The sequence below is a fragment of the Tiliqua scincoides genome, chromosome 5, assembly GCF_035046505.1.
Source record: "Tiliqua scincoides isolate rTilSci1 chromosome 5, rTilSci1.hap2, whole genome shotgun sequence".
NCBI lineage: Eukaryota > Metazoa > Chordata > Lepidosauria > Squamata > Scincidae > Tiliqua > Tiliqua scincoides.
The window spans coordinates 61,463,853-61,480,000 of NC_089825.1; positions in this window are offsets into that span (position 1 = coordinate 61,463,853).

Sequence of the window (16,148 nt, forward strand, 5' to 3'; positions counted from 1 at the left end):
ACCCCGAGGCTGCAGAGCGGAGCGCCTTCCTCTTCCTCCTGCTGGCGCCTCTCCGCAATAGAGAGGGCTAGTCTCCAAAATCATCTTAGATCAGAATCAGCAGGACCATCAAGGGGAAGGAAAACCCGAAGATGAAGCAGTAGACCAGCAGTTCCTTGGGCAGGGACATCCGAACCCTCGGGGTGGTCAGAGCCACCAGGCAGAAAAGGTGGGAAGTGTGAGGAAAATGCAGAACAGACACTGGTGCACCCTCCTCGCCCTCTGCAGTCAATATTCAGGTTGCAGCTTCTTTCTCTCCTGCTCCTGTTCAGCTCTCATTCACAGTCCATCTGCCCCAGTGATCCACCATCTACCAGTCCTGCGAAGAAGTCCAACAAAGAACCGCCCAGACAGAGAAGGCAGGATAGATAGAGGGCAGTTGCCACTGATCACCAGCCCTACTCTGGTCTGCAGCGCTCTTGCAGCTTCTGCCTTCCTTTGGTGGCGGTGAAATTGGTGTATCTGCTTTGCAGTGCCAGCGAATGAACACAGTCTTGAGTGACACAAGGCTCTGGAGGGAGGGCCGCAGTCAGAATGAACACAAACAGTCTTGAGTGACACAAGGCTCTGGAGGGAGGGCTGCAGTCAGCTTGCCTCATCGCTGTCTGGCATGCACAAGCAACTCACACGCGTGTGCTGTCTGCCTTGTGTGCACCCACAGCTGAGAAAAACGACTAGGGCAGTGCAAGCCAACCTCCATCCATCTACTGTGTTGCCTTTTTCAGTGTAATCAAACCCTGTCTGCTCCTTGCTGCATTAAGTGGAATCACAGGTTTCAAAATAAAACCATGGCTTGTTTTTTGTTTAACATTTTATTCCCTCCTGTTTCAAATATGCCATTCAGTTCAGCTGCATTTGGAGAGGAAAAAAAAATGCTGCATAGATTCTAATTGTTTTTAATTGCTGCATTTAAAAAAACAACACAAAACACTTCAAGATGCACAGAGCAATTTATTATGAAAAGTATCATCCATAATCACTTCAGCCTATGACTTCCTGGCACCTGCAGTCATGTGCCAGATACTGTCCCCCTTACCTGGTGATGTGCCAGCACCTGATCCTCCCTCTCCTTGGATTTGAAGATGGGCCGGAGCAGAAGAGAAAGTACAGAGGAGAGAAGAGTGGTGGGCTAGAGCAGGGGTGCCCAAACCCCGGCCCTGGGGCCACTTGCGGCCCTTGAGGACTCCCAATGTGGCCCTCAGAGAGCCCCCATTCTCCAATGAGCCTCTGGCCCTCCTGAGACTTGCTGGAGCTCACACTGGCCCGATGCAACTGCTTTCAGCGTGAGTGCAACCGTTTGACCTCTTGCGTGAGCTTTGGGATGAGGGCTCCGAACACTGCTTGCTGTTTCACGTCTGTGATGCAGTAGCGGCAGCAAAACGTAAGGCCTTTTATAGGTCTTGAGCTATTGCAAGACCTTCATTCATATATATGTTCATCTTTAGTATATTCATTTATGTAAACTTATGTAAATTTATTTGAATTTTAAATAAAAATTAATTCTTTTTTCCCCCGGCTCCCGACACAGTGTCTGATAGATGATGTGGCCCTCCTGCCAAAAACTTTGGACACCCCTGGGCTAGAGTAACAGAGATGGCTCTAGTCCAGTCTCCTCCTCTACACTTCCTCTCCCACGTTGTCCCTTTCTTCTTTTTCCTGTCCAGGAAGGAGGATAAAGAACGGTAGTGAGTGGGCAGTCACATACAATGAGCAAAACAAATCTGTGGGTCAGTTGATTTTGCTTTTCATTCTTTCATGCTTTTCCTAAGGCATGGCTTGCACAGTTCAGAGAATTTCTCTCACAGCATGACTAAAAATTACTCATCATCACAAAGAAGGGTCATTCTATCAAGAAGCCTGCTAAGGTCTGGGAACCTAATTAACTTTTTAAAATATTATTTCTTGCACTTCTATAGACTTGGAAGAAGGAGCAACGTCATCAATGGCTGGGATGGCCTTGACTGGATGAATGCACACAGATAGGCAATGATAAGCCTGACTGATGAGTTAGGAGCTTCAGTCTATTCCCCAAGACAGTTTCCTGTGAATCACATATTTCCAGTCCCCTGCCATCTCAATCATGATGCTTTTCAAGGTCACATCACTAGAAATAACACTCATAATATCATCATCTGACAAGGTCCTCAATTCCCCCATCTTTATGTTTTGTAAACCATCATCATGATTCTAGCACACCCTGTTGCAATGAGGTATGGGTCTCTAGACAACCAATTTGGGGGAACTATTTTTCCCCCCTGGACCCATCAATATTAACTGAAAGGCCTATCCTGCCAAGCCAAGCCTAAAAGGGTGAAATGACTTGTACCTTTCTCAGTAGCAAATGCATCCACACTGGCTCCCCACAAGGTTAGAAGTCAAGGTAGGTCTGTTGAGTTGGCATCAATAAAGCAGTAAAATTACTTCCTTGATAAAAATGCTGGAACACCAGTTCTACTCACTGTCCTCTCTATGCATTTGTTGGGAGTCTATAGCTATTCTTAGGGCTCATCTTCATTTCTTGCCTTCCCAGAAGCCTCAATGACATCATCTCAGTGAATCCAGTTTTAAACAATTCATGTTGAATTCAAACAGGGACATGGAAAGGGAGTTTATATATACAAAGAAGTAGTCTTTTGTTATGGGCAAAATGACTCAGAAGAGCCATGTATTTTGACTAGTAAGAGGACTCCCCGAACCCCAAAATGAGCAGGCTGAGCTCTTTTCATCTCTGCTTATGAGAAGTTCAGCATCTCTGGGTCACTGTTGCTGGTCCTTTGCTATACCTGTTGAATTCATCCTTCTTGACTTCTGGTCAAAACAGGAGTCATATATCTTTATTTCAGAGTTTTACCCTGAACTTATTCCTTCTATTAAGGAAGTGTCCAGTTGTGCCTTATCAGGGCCTTTTCCCTGGCCCTGATAAGGCAGAACTGCACTTGGAGATACTGCAAGCACATTTGGTAGGCATACACATGGCACCATCACCCTAAACTAAGCTCATGGGACTACTGTCTGAAATGAGCTGTTTGGGGTTGGTGAATGGGTGGATCCACCTTCACAACAGGGGCCTTGACTAAATAGACTTTTGAATTGCTTGGTGATTCTGTGTGGACCTCTGGTGTGCTTTAAGGTCCCCAAAAATGCGAGGGTCCAAGACAGCAAAATTATAAATCTGTCAACAAGGAATTGGTCCACTAGCACCTAGAATGGATGGGTGTGGTCAACTTTGTCTTCTGGCAGGGTATCAATGTCTTCAACAGCTATGGGACAGACAGAAATCCATCAGGTGAGAGTGTCCCAACCACAGCACCTGTCTGCCTGGAAAAGATTTTTTAATTCCTGCACATCATGCAGATGTTAAAAGCAGTGGAGGCCTGCTGGGAAAAATGTTGGCAATAGTGTTGCCACAGCAGATGCACCCCCAAACCCTGTTATTTCTGAGGCAGTGCCCGGTGATGTCACAAAACTGTCAATCTTTGAAAAATGGGTGGGGGAATCTGCCACAAAACCAAGTCCCAGTCCCCAAATGGCCTGTGATTAACTTTTGCTGCCCATCTGGCAGGGAAACAAACAAACTTTGAACAGGCCCATTTTTGGCAAGCTGGCCACTCTCATCACCAACCATAGCACCCATTTTCTTAAACATTAGACCACCAGACAGATTTTCTAGTCTTTTGAATAACCAGTCAAAGCAGCTGGGTGGGGAGTGAATCAGACGGGGAAGCAGGCAGGTGTGGGGTGTGGGGCAGCCCTCATCTGTTTGTTGACCTCCTCCAGCCTGCCACTCCAGGTGTCCACTTCAGTCAGTTTCATGGCTGGACTGGCTCTGCATTTAGACCAGTGGCAGCACAACTCCTGCAAGGAGACGACAAACACACCTTCTGGGGGAGAGAGTTCCACATTCTGGGTACCATGACAGATACGGCCCTTTTCCATGCCCTCATAATCATACCACAAAAAGCACAGAGATGCTGTGAAAAGAACCTCAGATGAGTTCTAACCCTTGGCTTCAGAATTATATCACGGCAGCCATTAGGAAAAGAGAGTCTTCAAATGTCAGTTGGTGGCTAAAGTGGTCTAGCAGTCCATAAGTTTGTTCAGGGTCTGAAAGTCTTTGATCTTGGCTAGTCTAGTTATGGGTCACTTTCATAAAAACTACACAAAAACAAAACCAGCCTTGAAAGGGCATTTCTTTCTAGGAAAAACTGTGGCAGACCAAAGGAGAGTCTGCATTCTTCAAGTAACTCAAGCAGAAGAAAAACAAAACCTCCTTACATTTCTCCATTGATTCCTGCTAATTGCAACAGCACCTTGGGGCCCCTGTGGATAGTGGCATGCAGAAAAGCCTAGGGATTCTCTGTCGAAGCCATTTATATTAAGGGCTCAGCCTTGCATAGCTCTCAGAGTGATTCTCTCAATGGAAAAGTAGACTGCATTTAAGAAGGCTCTTCAGCACTTTGGTGTTAATATTAGGCCAGTCAGGATTATGCACATATTCCCTACTGGAGAAGATGCAGATTTTCTCAAGGATAACAGCAACAAATTGGTTCAAGTCCTAAAGCAAATTCAGTTGTCTGGGAGACACAGACCAGGTCTCTGTTTGTTTGTTTGTTTGATCCTTTCCTTTTTCCAGCGAGCTCAAAATGGCGTACATCAGTGTTTCTCAAACTGTGGGTTGGGACTCACTAGGTGGGTTGTGAGCCAATTTCAAGTGGGCCCCCATTCATTTCAATAGTTTATTTTTAATACATTAGACTTGATGCTACCATGGTGTTCGACTGCATTTGGGGAAATGTTACACATCTGTACTTTTAACAGAATACTATGTATATTCTTTTAACAATGATAGTAAATGGGACTTACTCCTGGTAAGTGTGGGTAGGATTGCAGCCTAGGATTGTTAAAAATTTTCCTGCTTGATGATGTAACTTCTGGTCATGACATCACTTCCGGTGAGTCCTGACAGATTCTCATTCTAAAAAGTGGGTCCCGGAGATAAATGTGTGAGAACCACTGGTGTACATGGTGCCCTCCCCTTTTCTCCTCACAAAAACTCTATAAGGTAGGTTAGACTGACTGAGACACTGACCAGTTCAAGGTCACCCAGAAAACAGGATGGCCAAGCAGGGATTTGAAGGCTGGCCTCCCTAGCTGAGGTCCACCTCAGCCATTCCACAACATGAGCTCCCAAGCAGGTCTTGTTCAAGAATTTTCTCACGCAGCTCAAAAGGATTCTGCACTGAACTGTAAAGCTTTGCCCTCATTCCCAACTCACAGCCCAATCCTATCCAATTTTCCAGTGCTGGTGCTGCTGTTCCTATAGGGGAAGCACTGCTTCCTGTGTTGGGGGTGCAGTCACAGAGGCCTCCTTAAGGTTTGGGAACATTTGTTCCCTTACCCTGGGGCTGCATTGCAGTTGCACTGGTGCTGGAAAGTTGGATAGGATTGGGCTGCCAGTTGGTCAGTTGTGGTTCATCCACAGCCACAGCAATGATGGAGAACTCTGACCTGTCTGCTGCCTGGTTTCCTAGTTGTGCATCATCAGTGGTGCCAGGCTACACACCAACAACGGAAAGTTAACCAGGCAGTGAGTAGGTGGTAGTTCTTCATTTCTGCTGCTATAGTTATAAGTGGCAATGTAAAGGAAGACACAACTGCTGCTGATACCCACTGCCTCTTTGTAAGCCTCCCCAAGGAATGGTACGCTAAGGAAAAAGGTGAAACAACCAAGCACCCGGTTCTCTGCATAAAGGATAAGCTGAAAACGAAAGCTCTGATACAAATACTAATGGGGTACTTTCCCCCATCCTAGGTGACTCATGCTGTGCTGGAAGCTTGGTCCCTGCATTCACATGATAAGTGGGCATGCCTTTCACTAACCATAGCTATTTTCAGTGGTGGACTGGGGCAACATGCTTAAACATCCTTATGCATGACTTAAAAAAGCCTCCAAATTGATTATGCTGCAGAGGTCCATCTGAATGGATGGTGTGACTACCTGAGCATCCCTACCCGCTCTGTAATCTGGCCAGGTGTGTTGGGATTTCCAATTAGCTGGCTCACGCAAATCCCAGCAGGTGGGCTGGACAGAGGCTATTGTTTTAGTGGAACTCAGTCAATGTAGAGAAGCAATCCACAAAATCACCTGTTGGCTCTGCTATGTGGTCTTTTTGCAACAGTGCTGATTTCAAAGATTCGGAGGGAAGCATCCCAGAATAATGGCTACTACATCAGGAGTCTCAACAGACTTTATCACATCGAGTGCAATGTTGGGGTTCAAGATCAAATGTGAGAGGGGTAAAAATAATAGGCAAAAAAAAGGGAGAATTCAGAAATTTCACTACAAGACATTCAAACTTTAACTTGGCAGAGAACTGGTAGATCATATGCTGTTATCTCTAATGGATTTTTTTTCTAGCATACTGTACAATAATGCAAAAAGTCAAGGCAGTAAGGAGATTTATGTCTGAGGCAAATTCTGTGTGTGTGTGTGTGTGTGTGTGTGTGTGTGTGTGTGTGTGTGTGTGTGTGTGTGAGAGAGAGAGAGAGAGAGAGAGAGAGAGAGAGAGAGAGAGAGTCATTTCACAGCTTTCTGACATGCATTATTCTTACTCTGCGGGTTATTTGGCTTGTACAAATGCTTCAATCATGCTCAGCTGAGCTCCCAGGCATGAACAAAAGGATGGGAAAACAAACAGCAGAAAATGTGCAAATAATACTGTGCTGGAAGCCATTTGAGTCATCATATCCTAGAACTGCAGAGCAGGAAGGAACATGGAGGTGGAATAAGGTCACAAACAGAGCAAAAGTACACATTCAGAAATTGGACACAATTGAGTCCTCCAGGAATTGTACTACTTTAGAATGCAGGGGGGGGGGATCACATGTTGGAATGTTCTATGTGCAAATTCCCTGCCTCTAGAAAACTAGTATATCCAAAAGAAATGTTTCCACTTTGCAATGCTAGTTTTCTGTCAGCATGGAATTTTTGCTCTTGAGGGAGAATTTAAGTAGGGTCACCAGATACTAACAGGGACAGAGTGTCTATACCTTTAGCTATTGCACAGAAGAGGTAATTTGGGCAGGTGCAGCTTTTTAAACTCTTTCATGTTGAGCTGTTCCTGCCAAAATGCCCTCTTCTATCTAATGGTTAAAGGTATAGGCACACAGTCCCCATTTGTATCTGATAACCCTAAATTTATCCCATTTTTGCCTGGCTCACAGGTGCCCACATTTGGTCCCTGTTGCGTATATGCAACATTGGGCAGAAGTGGCTTAAACAGGTGAATCTTTTCCTTCCCCCTACATTTGGATGTGGTCCAGTTCCACAGGGGCTCACTCAGAAGGGCAGACCAGATATGAATTGTTAGTAGCAGATAGAATCACTGAGATACAAACCAGCACAGTGCTTTGATGATGAATCCCTGCAGCAGGCACACGGAACTCCAATAGCAAATATTTTAAAATGTTATTTTAAAATAACATTCCTGACTCACCCAAATCCCATTGAAATAATCAGGGCTTAAATTAATAACACTCAAGGCTGCCACCCTGCGTACACCCATTAAACTCAGAGGACCTCACTACCAAGTAAACCTGCTTAGAATTGCACTGTACATGTGACCAATTTGAGTTGGAAAAGATTCTTTCACTGAATCACAGCTGCTCTAAACATGTGCGTCTTCTCTTACAGCCCAATCCTATGCATATTTAGTCTGACATAAGTTTCATTGACTTCAATGAACCGAACACCCAAGGAAGCGTATTGGACTATGTGGGATTTTATAACAGATTAATCTTTCAGCTTCACTTTAAACTACCAGAAAACCAAAACCCATAAAGAATATGCCAGTCATTATACGTCACTCTCCCTCCCTTTGCAAAACACACATCATCTAAGTTGCTAGATTGAAGTAGGAGGGTTTGAAATCCACAGCAGATGGAGATTTGAAGTACTGGCTGGGTCACCAAGTGAACTCTGTTATCAATGACGCAAAAAAAGCATCAAGACCTCTTGTACGATTTTCTAGGTCAGCAGCCTCTCAGATTTCTAAACTCTTTTTGTCAGACTTTGGAATAACAACAATCCAACTTCACGATCTAGTCAGCTATCTGAAATGCCACATGCAGACCGCACACCAAATGCAGATTGTGCACTGTGACATTTGTAAGGAATGGGCAAATGTGCTAGAACTTGTTTGGATTGCATGCTTATGGGATGCGTCTGTTTATCTGTAACAGAAACGGTGTCAGAAAATAAGTGGTACCAAGGGGAACATAAAGATTATTATTTTCTGCCTTCCTGTAATATGCAGAATGTCTTCAGAGTATCCACCTACATTTTTGGATTCTCTTCCTAATGTATTATTAACAAATTGGCAGTTGCTAGACGGGCCTTTAGCCGTGAATGAATATTTGATGAGAACACATTTTCACAAGGCTTGCCTGTGCTTTACAATCTGCATCTTCAGATGAGGCCAAATCTAGCAATCGAAGATGTTGTCATCGTCTGTGGCACATGCTGTTACTGGTGAAGAAGGCCAGTCTGCAGCCAAAGATTTGGCTGGTTATGGTTAGTTGAAGTTCAGCTTTGGCACAGCCTCTTGGATGACCAGGGAAAACAAGCCCCATAACTGGTGATGTCCTGCCCATTTTGGCTCTGTTCTTCTGGTCGTGCTCTTCTGCACAAAGCATAGAGATTCTTCCATTTTGAAGAATACAAGTAGAACTTGGCTGGAGCAGGGCAGAGGTCCATTTAGTTGAGCATCTGGCTTCCTCCCAATGACCAATCAAATGGGTCTGGGAAGCTCTGAGTATGAAAAGCCCACTCCCCCTACTGTCCCTAACAGCTGATACCCAAGGGCAGACCAAGATCCGTTAGGTCCTGTGCATTCTTTTTACTGTCTCTATATTTTCCCATGATATTTTCTTTCTTCAGTGATGTTCCTCCACACCTCCTCAGCCATTTTCAACCTTCCTGCACTTAGTCCCCTGTCTACTCCCACTACTTGTATCTTTCCTTCAGGCATCTGGGCTCTCTGCACGAAGATCTGATGAGTTCTGGCACCAAAGAAGCTCTGCAGCAGGGGCACAGAAGCCAGCAGCCTTGTAATGATCATCTGGAGAAGACTGGCAAATGCCACAGGTCTTTGTTTGTGGCAGGCAATACATCCACGATAGTTTGCTGGGAGGACAGGCATGTGGTGGACAAGGAGAAACAAAGGGCTTGTTGTCACAGCATGTTTTTACATATCATAACAGCATGATTCATGTTTGCAATTCATTTTTACCTGTTCAATCTTCTGCCTTTTGATTCAAATGTAAATCCTCTTGCCACTTTTCAGTATCTCAAAATACATACCTTTTGAGACCATGAACTAAGTTATACAATTTGGGGTGCAATCCTAACCAACTTTCTAGTACCGAGGTAAGGGCAATGCAGCTCCAAGATAAGGGAACAAACATTTCCTTATCTTGAGAAGGCTTCCGTGACTGCCACCCAACTGCAGGATGCAACACCCCCCCCCATTGGCACAGCTATGCCAGTACTGGAAATTTGGTTAAGATTTGGGCCTGGATGGATGAATACTATTACTCATTGCTAGGAAACTTTTCTGACTACTGTAAACGACCGGAACAAAGCTATTCTGAAATATCAAATTTGTGAGCCCTTAACTCAGCCCCACTGATTGAAATTTGCGTTCACAGGTTAAAACAGGCTCCCATTGATTAAACATGGAGGGGACTATCCGCACATGTTTTGCATATGTGGGTGTTGCAGCAAAATGTCTTCTCATGCTTTATGTTTTAATATCTGCCAAAACAACCTTGTCTGTTTACCCTTTTAAGTATCAGAAGCTTCTCTGCGCCTGTGAGAGAGAGTCCTGGCAATACACTCTACTAATCAAACACATGCGGAATCAAAGAGGTGAGTAGAGATTTGACCAGTTCATTTCAATCCCTTTATGATGAGAAGTTCTGCACACATCTTCCTAATTGCACCAGCTCAAAGCTCAGCACCACATTTAGAAAGTTGGTTAAAGCTCTTCTTCATCATTGCTCACTTCAGCGTTTTACTTTGAGGACTGTTTCAAGCTATATACAGTATCTAGATGTTTGTTTATTCTTTATTTATTTACTGAATTTGTATCCTACTTTTCTCCCCATAAGGTTTAGAAGGCATTTCGTTGTCACCATATAACAGGCATTTCATTGCTCCCAATTTGTGGACTGTGGAGCTGTGGAAACCAGCCAAGGCAGCTGCTGAATCCATCTGAAAAACCCACTACGCTCTACAATGTATAGGATTGTAGCGCTAATGGGGAGCTGCAGCCAATGGCCCAGTAGGTCATGGGAGCCGCTAGTTGGAAAAGTTTGCCATATAATCTAGAGAACAGATTCCTAACCCCGCATCTTTGCACAGCTGCATACTATCATGATGACAGAAATCAACATCATGAAGGCTGCTCTCCTACACACACATACCTGGAAATAAGCCCCAGGGGAGGGTGGGACAGAGGAGGATTTGTTAGGTGAGTATCTTGGCCAAGCATGGCAACTTCCCCTTCTAGTATAACAGCTTCTTCTCCAGCCTTCTCCATTGACATAGGAAGTTGCCTTATACTGAGTTTGACCATTGGTCTATCCAGCTCAGTACTGTCAACACTGAGAGGCAGCATCTTTTTGGGGTTTCAAACAGGAATTTGTCTCTGCCCTATCTGGAGATGCCAAAGAATGAACCCGGGATCTTCTGCATGCAAAGTGAGCTACGGTCCCTCCCTCCCTGCAATGATGCAAGGGCCTCTGAGTGGTGTTCCTACTGGCCAATAGGGAATGCCAGGGGAAAGAGGGGCAGCGTAAGTGTTGGTCCTCGTGGCAGTTGGCCAGTGACCAATCCCTGACACCATACCTGTCTGCTTCCTACCTGTTTGCATACCCATCTAATGAGTCACTGATGAACAGAGGGACAACTCTTGTAATGACTCTGTTCTCAGAGCAAGCATCATTGCTTGGGTACCATGACAACCTGATATTAAGAAGAGCCTTCAGCAGTGTATCATCTCTGGTACTCCTTTACTCTGCAATAGCATTTTGTGAACTGATTTAAAACAAACAAGATGGTCGCTCTTTTGACCAAAAGGTATACTAGAACACATAATTACCCATGGTACATTATCACAACATTTAGATTACCACATGTGTGCATCTATAAATATGCAGAAGAGTCAAGATGTGGGTTGTCTCCTGTCCTGAGCCTCTTCCAAATTTTGCTTTTGGAGACCTAAGGGAGGGGTCTAAAACCTAAAGAGATCAGAAGTATGGAAACCCTACTGCACTTCTCTGCAGTGGTGTCACTAGGGTTTGCATCACCTGGTGCGGGAGGCCAGCGCGTCACCCCCTACAGTGGGCGGAGCAACACTCTAGGTGGTGGGCGTGGTGATCTACCATCGCCCCGCCCCCACTGTTTTTTTTGGCTGTACCTTTTGGTAGAATAAAGATATTTCAACGTACTTTGTTTCATCGCATTCTGCATAAAATTACACATTGATTGATATATAACATAATGGTATTATTCCTCCAAACTCTGATTTTAGTGATTTTGGTCACTAGTGGTGTCACCTCTCCCCAGGGTGTCAACTTACTAACACCTTATTGGAGCAGTTCTCAAACTTTTAGCACTGGGACCCACTTCTTAGAATGACAATCTGTCCAGGACCCATCATAAAGCAAATTAAAATAATTATAAATAAATTAAAGTAAAATCAATAAATAAGGGAAAGCCAGCCCTGTTCCACCAAGTGAATTTTCTCTGTAGCCTGCCTGCAATAACACCCCCCCCCCCCAAAAAAAAAATCAGTAAGTTTTTCACCCCTGCCCAGTACCCAGTTCAATTTAAGTTCTTATATTTCAAGCATATCACTATCAGGACCCACCTGGCTTTACAAGTATGAGACCCCAATCCTATGCCTATCTACTCAAAAGTAAGTCGCATTATAGTCAGTGGGGCTTACTCCCAGGAAAGTGTGGATAGGGCTGCAGCCTAAAACAGAAAAAAATTTCACCTTACCCTGTCAAGCCTGTTTCATTCTTTTTAGGGGGGGGGGCTGCATTCTGGAGCATTTGTTGAGCTTCAGTTGCATCAAATCAGGACCATTCTGGTGGCCTCACATTTCCCTTTGCCTGAACTGCCCAGGAGCCAAGGCATGTTTGCTTACTCGTGAATAAACATGACCATGTGGCTTAGTTTTGCTTTCCACAGGGCTCAATACATTTGCCCGGTTGTAGGGAGGGACCTCCTTCTCAGGTGTTTTTTTGGGTCTACATTCATTGGATAAAGATCATTCTGGTGTTGTTGGATACCTCTCAGCCTTCCCTTTCAGATGGACAAAGGCATGTTCACGTACTCACGAGTAAACACACGATACCCCTTGCTTTCTCTTTCCATTGGGCTCCATGCATTTTTTTGTTTACTGGTTTTTTGCCAATAACGTTTGATAGAAATGAGATATTTCATTCCCGTTTTTTGCATTGCATTCTGCTCAAAATTCCACATCCAACGGTATATAACATGATGGTATTATTCCTAACCACCATGATTTTAGCATGTCACCCTCCCAGTGCGCGTCACCCCCTCTTGCGCATCACCCAGTGCGGCCTGCACCCCCACACCCCCTAGCGATGCCACTGCTTCTCTGAGTGCTAATTAGTGCTCGAATTATGGGAGGGGAGGAGGGGGAGATCTTAATAAAACCAGTAAGCCCTCCCAGCTCCTAAGTCCCATTATTTTAGCTGGATCATAGTTCCCCATAGCCTTCTGCAAACAGAAGGTAGGAGGGGCATCACAAAAGATAAAGGGGTTGGGGCTACTCTGACCTTCCTGAAAATTGGGGAAGGCTTGCAATGCAGCTACAAACATACAGCATTTTCTACTATATATGCCCTTGCTTAGTTGTCAATATTTGATTCTTTCTGCATGCCAGATCTCTTGTTATCTTGCTTGATCAGGAAATATCTCCCTCCTCTTGGAAGGCTGCTGGCTTGAGGGTGTGTTTGTTATTAATCTCCCTTGAACTGAACCTTGGCCTTCAGGATTTTGCAAGCAGCTATAGGGTGTACAAAAGCATCACAAACAGGCCCACCCCACTTTAAACAGATGATGTGCTGAAGGGCCAGCCTTGCTTGAATACAGAGCATAGCAAGCTAGAGAGCTGCAGAAATTCTCTCATTTGCTTGTCCCACCATAATCTTATCCATTTCTACTCAGAAGTAAGTCTCATTGTATTTAATGGGACTTATTCCCAGGAAAGTATGCATAGGATTGTAGCCTTTGTCTCTTCTAGCTAGTTTCATCCCCAAGGCTCTGGGTGATTATCGTGTAAAATAGGCATCAAATGAAGATTACTGTATTTGCTTGGCCCTTCACACACACACACACACACACACACACACACACACAGAACGCAAACAGAAAGATTTAAGATGCTTCCCAACTGCAAGAGGCATATAGTGATAATTAAGAAAACATCTTTGGTAAGTCAAAGAGGACAACAAAAAGGAAGAGATAAGATATGCAGAACTCAAGAATTTAGGACTCTCTTACAACCAGCCATGAATATTCTGTGTCTCCAACAAACAAAAACAAAATTCTGCCCAAAGGCAATACAAACCCTGAGCCAAAGAGCAATTCTGCAGACTGCAATAAGCGAATGCTCCTACACTGTGTAATAATTTATTTTGCTTCTGCTGGTCACAGAGAGGGACAAAGAGCTATGCAAGGCCCAGCCATTCCACCCCTGACCTCTGGAAATCCTGTTCATTCCACTCCCACTCCCAGATTCAGAAATGTTACCAGGCATTGAGCCCACATACATTTTCAAGCCTCGTGGCCTTGAGGATTAGAAATGTCATTTTAAAAAGAACCGGAGGAGACATTCCGGGTGCTGAATTTTGTGTACAGTTTCTATCCAAATGTTTACATGATCACAGAATCATGGAATACATTCAAAAATTGTAAAAAACTCAGAACAGCCAATCCAATCAGAACTACAGTCACAAATATAAATTAAAAGAAAACAAAAACAAATGAATTAAATAGAGGGGAAATTAAATGCTTGCCTGAAGAAGCACATTTTCACCAGATGATGAAAGGGCATGACATGCATCTCTGTGCAGGGAGTTCCACAATTCACCTCTACCAAGATGGCCCTTGTATAGTACCTTATACTTAGCACGAGTCATGCTTTTGCTCACTTGCTTGATGAAGACTTATTTGTGAGGCTTCTGCCTAATGCATTTTGGCTCCAGTTAAAGGTGATGCCAACACAGATTTCATTGCAGAGATGGGACAGACATGAACAGAAAGGATGTAGTGCTATTTGTCTCCTCAGAACCACACAGTGGGGGACGCCCAAACCGACCTGCAGGCTGGAGCAAAAGTGCTGCTATTTGCAGATGGCTGCCCTAGATGTCCACCGACATGCTCACGGCCTCATCAAGACGCGTCAAGATGCTCACATTACAGTTTTGCCTGTTTGTGTGGATAGACAGGAGTCCAAGAGGAGTCGCTGCTAGAGTGTTGCAGGGGTCGAGTCAAGTCCCATTCCTGTCAAGTCAGAAACAGCAGCATTTCTGAATCAGAACAAATGAACCTTTGGAAAAATGTATTTGAACTTAGGGACACAGGACCCTCTTCCTTCAGTATGCTGCAGATCTTGTTCTAATTAGCATTGCTGCTTGAGAGATCAATATTTTGAACAAGAGTAACTAGTACTGAATTGCGTTCCTTGGGTAGCGGAATAAATCACTGCCCTAAGGCTGCTGGTTGCTTCATTAAAGAACTCCTAGTTTTGGAATTTCACAGGGTGTGAAATAAGACTTCAGTGGAAAAAGCATTTAGGACAACAGAATCATTTAAACATGCAGAAACCTAATTAACAGTCCAATCCTATGGTTCTCCCTGCACACCAAAAAGGGCTGTGCTGCACTGCATACTGTGGTGGTAGTGGGGATGATCAGGAGGCTTGAGAGGGGAAAGGGACAATATTTTCCCTTAGTCCTCCATAAAACCCTTGACTGGCAATGGGTCTTCTTGGACCTGTGCCAGCCATATTGCTGGTGTAAGTCTAAGGAGACAAAGGGAGTGTGTTGGCTGGCATTGGAAGGGATAATATCCAGTTCAAGTTGCTCACACCAGGTGCCACCCCTTCTTGCCTCTGACATGCTCCCCAGACCTCCCCCCTTTCATTTTACACTATCAGATTCTGGATTTGTCTCAAACAGCTACTTGAATACCCTCATGGAGTCTGAGGCCACTGACTATTAATAGTCATTCCTTTTTACATGAACTTTCAGTTGTGAGAGGGAAACAGGATATTCATGCATTTTTAAAATATAAATCTCTATTCATTTGGCAAAAATTGGAGGGGGTCACAGATGCAAAGTTTGTACACATCCAATGGTATGTTCCGCCTACTGAGCTTGTGCCAAGTTAAGGTTCACTGCACTCCCTGCCTTAGCAGTTATGGACCTCCCTCCACAAGCAGACTGTCTGAGCCCAGCTTAGGTCCTTGCCAATCCTAGACATCCCTACCCTTTCACAACTACTACAGGGCACAGAAAGGGCCTATAGAGTGCAACAGAAAGGGAACAAAGGAATGGCCCTGACCAATTGTGAAACCATCCTTGTCACCACATGCACAGCATGGCAAAGGCCATGCTTTTTTAGATTGTGAGCCCTTTTGGGACAGGGAGCCATTTAGTTATTTGATTTTTCTCTGTAAACCGCTTTGTGAACTTTTAGTTGAAAAGCGGTATATAAACACTGTTAATCAAAAAGGCAAAAGCTAGTCACTGTTTTCTGGGCCAGGTTCAGCTGCTTTGTTGGTAGAGATGGTGCTGGTGTTGGGTTCCAGCAACAGCAAGTGTACAAAAAGAGTATAGTGCTGCTAACATTAGGACTCTAGCACCCAATCCTCAGGACACAAGCTAGTCCTTCAGCTGCTCTGGCAACACTTCTCTGGCCTGTTTATTCCACTTCAAGTGGAGATTCAAGTGAATGACCATGGGAGTTTTATTAGTGATGCTGCTGATCTCATCATGTAAAAGAAAAA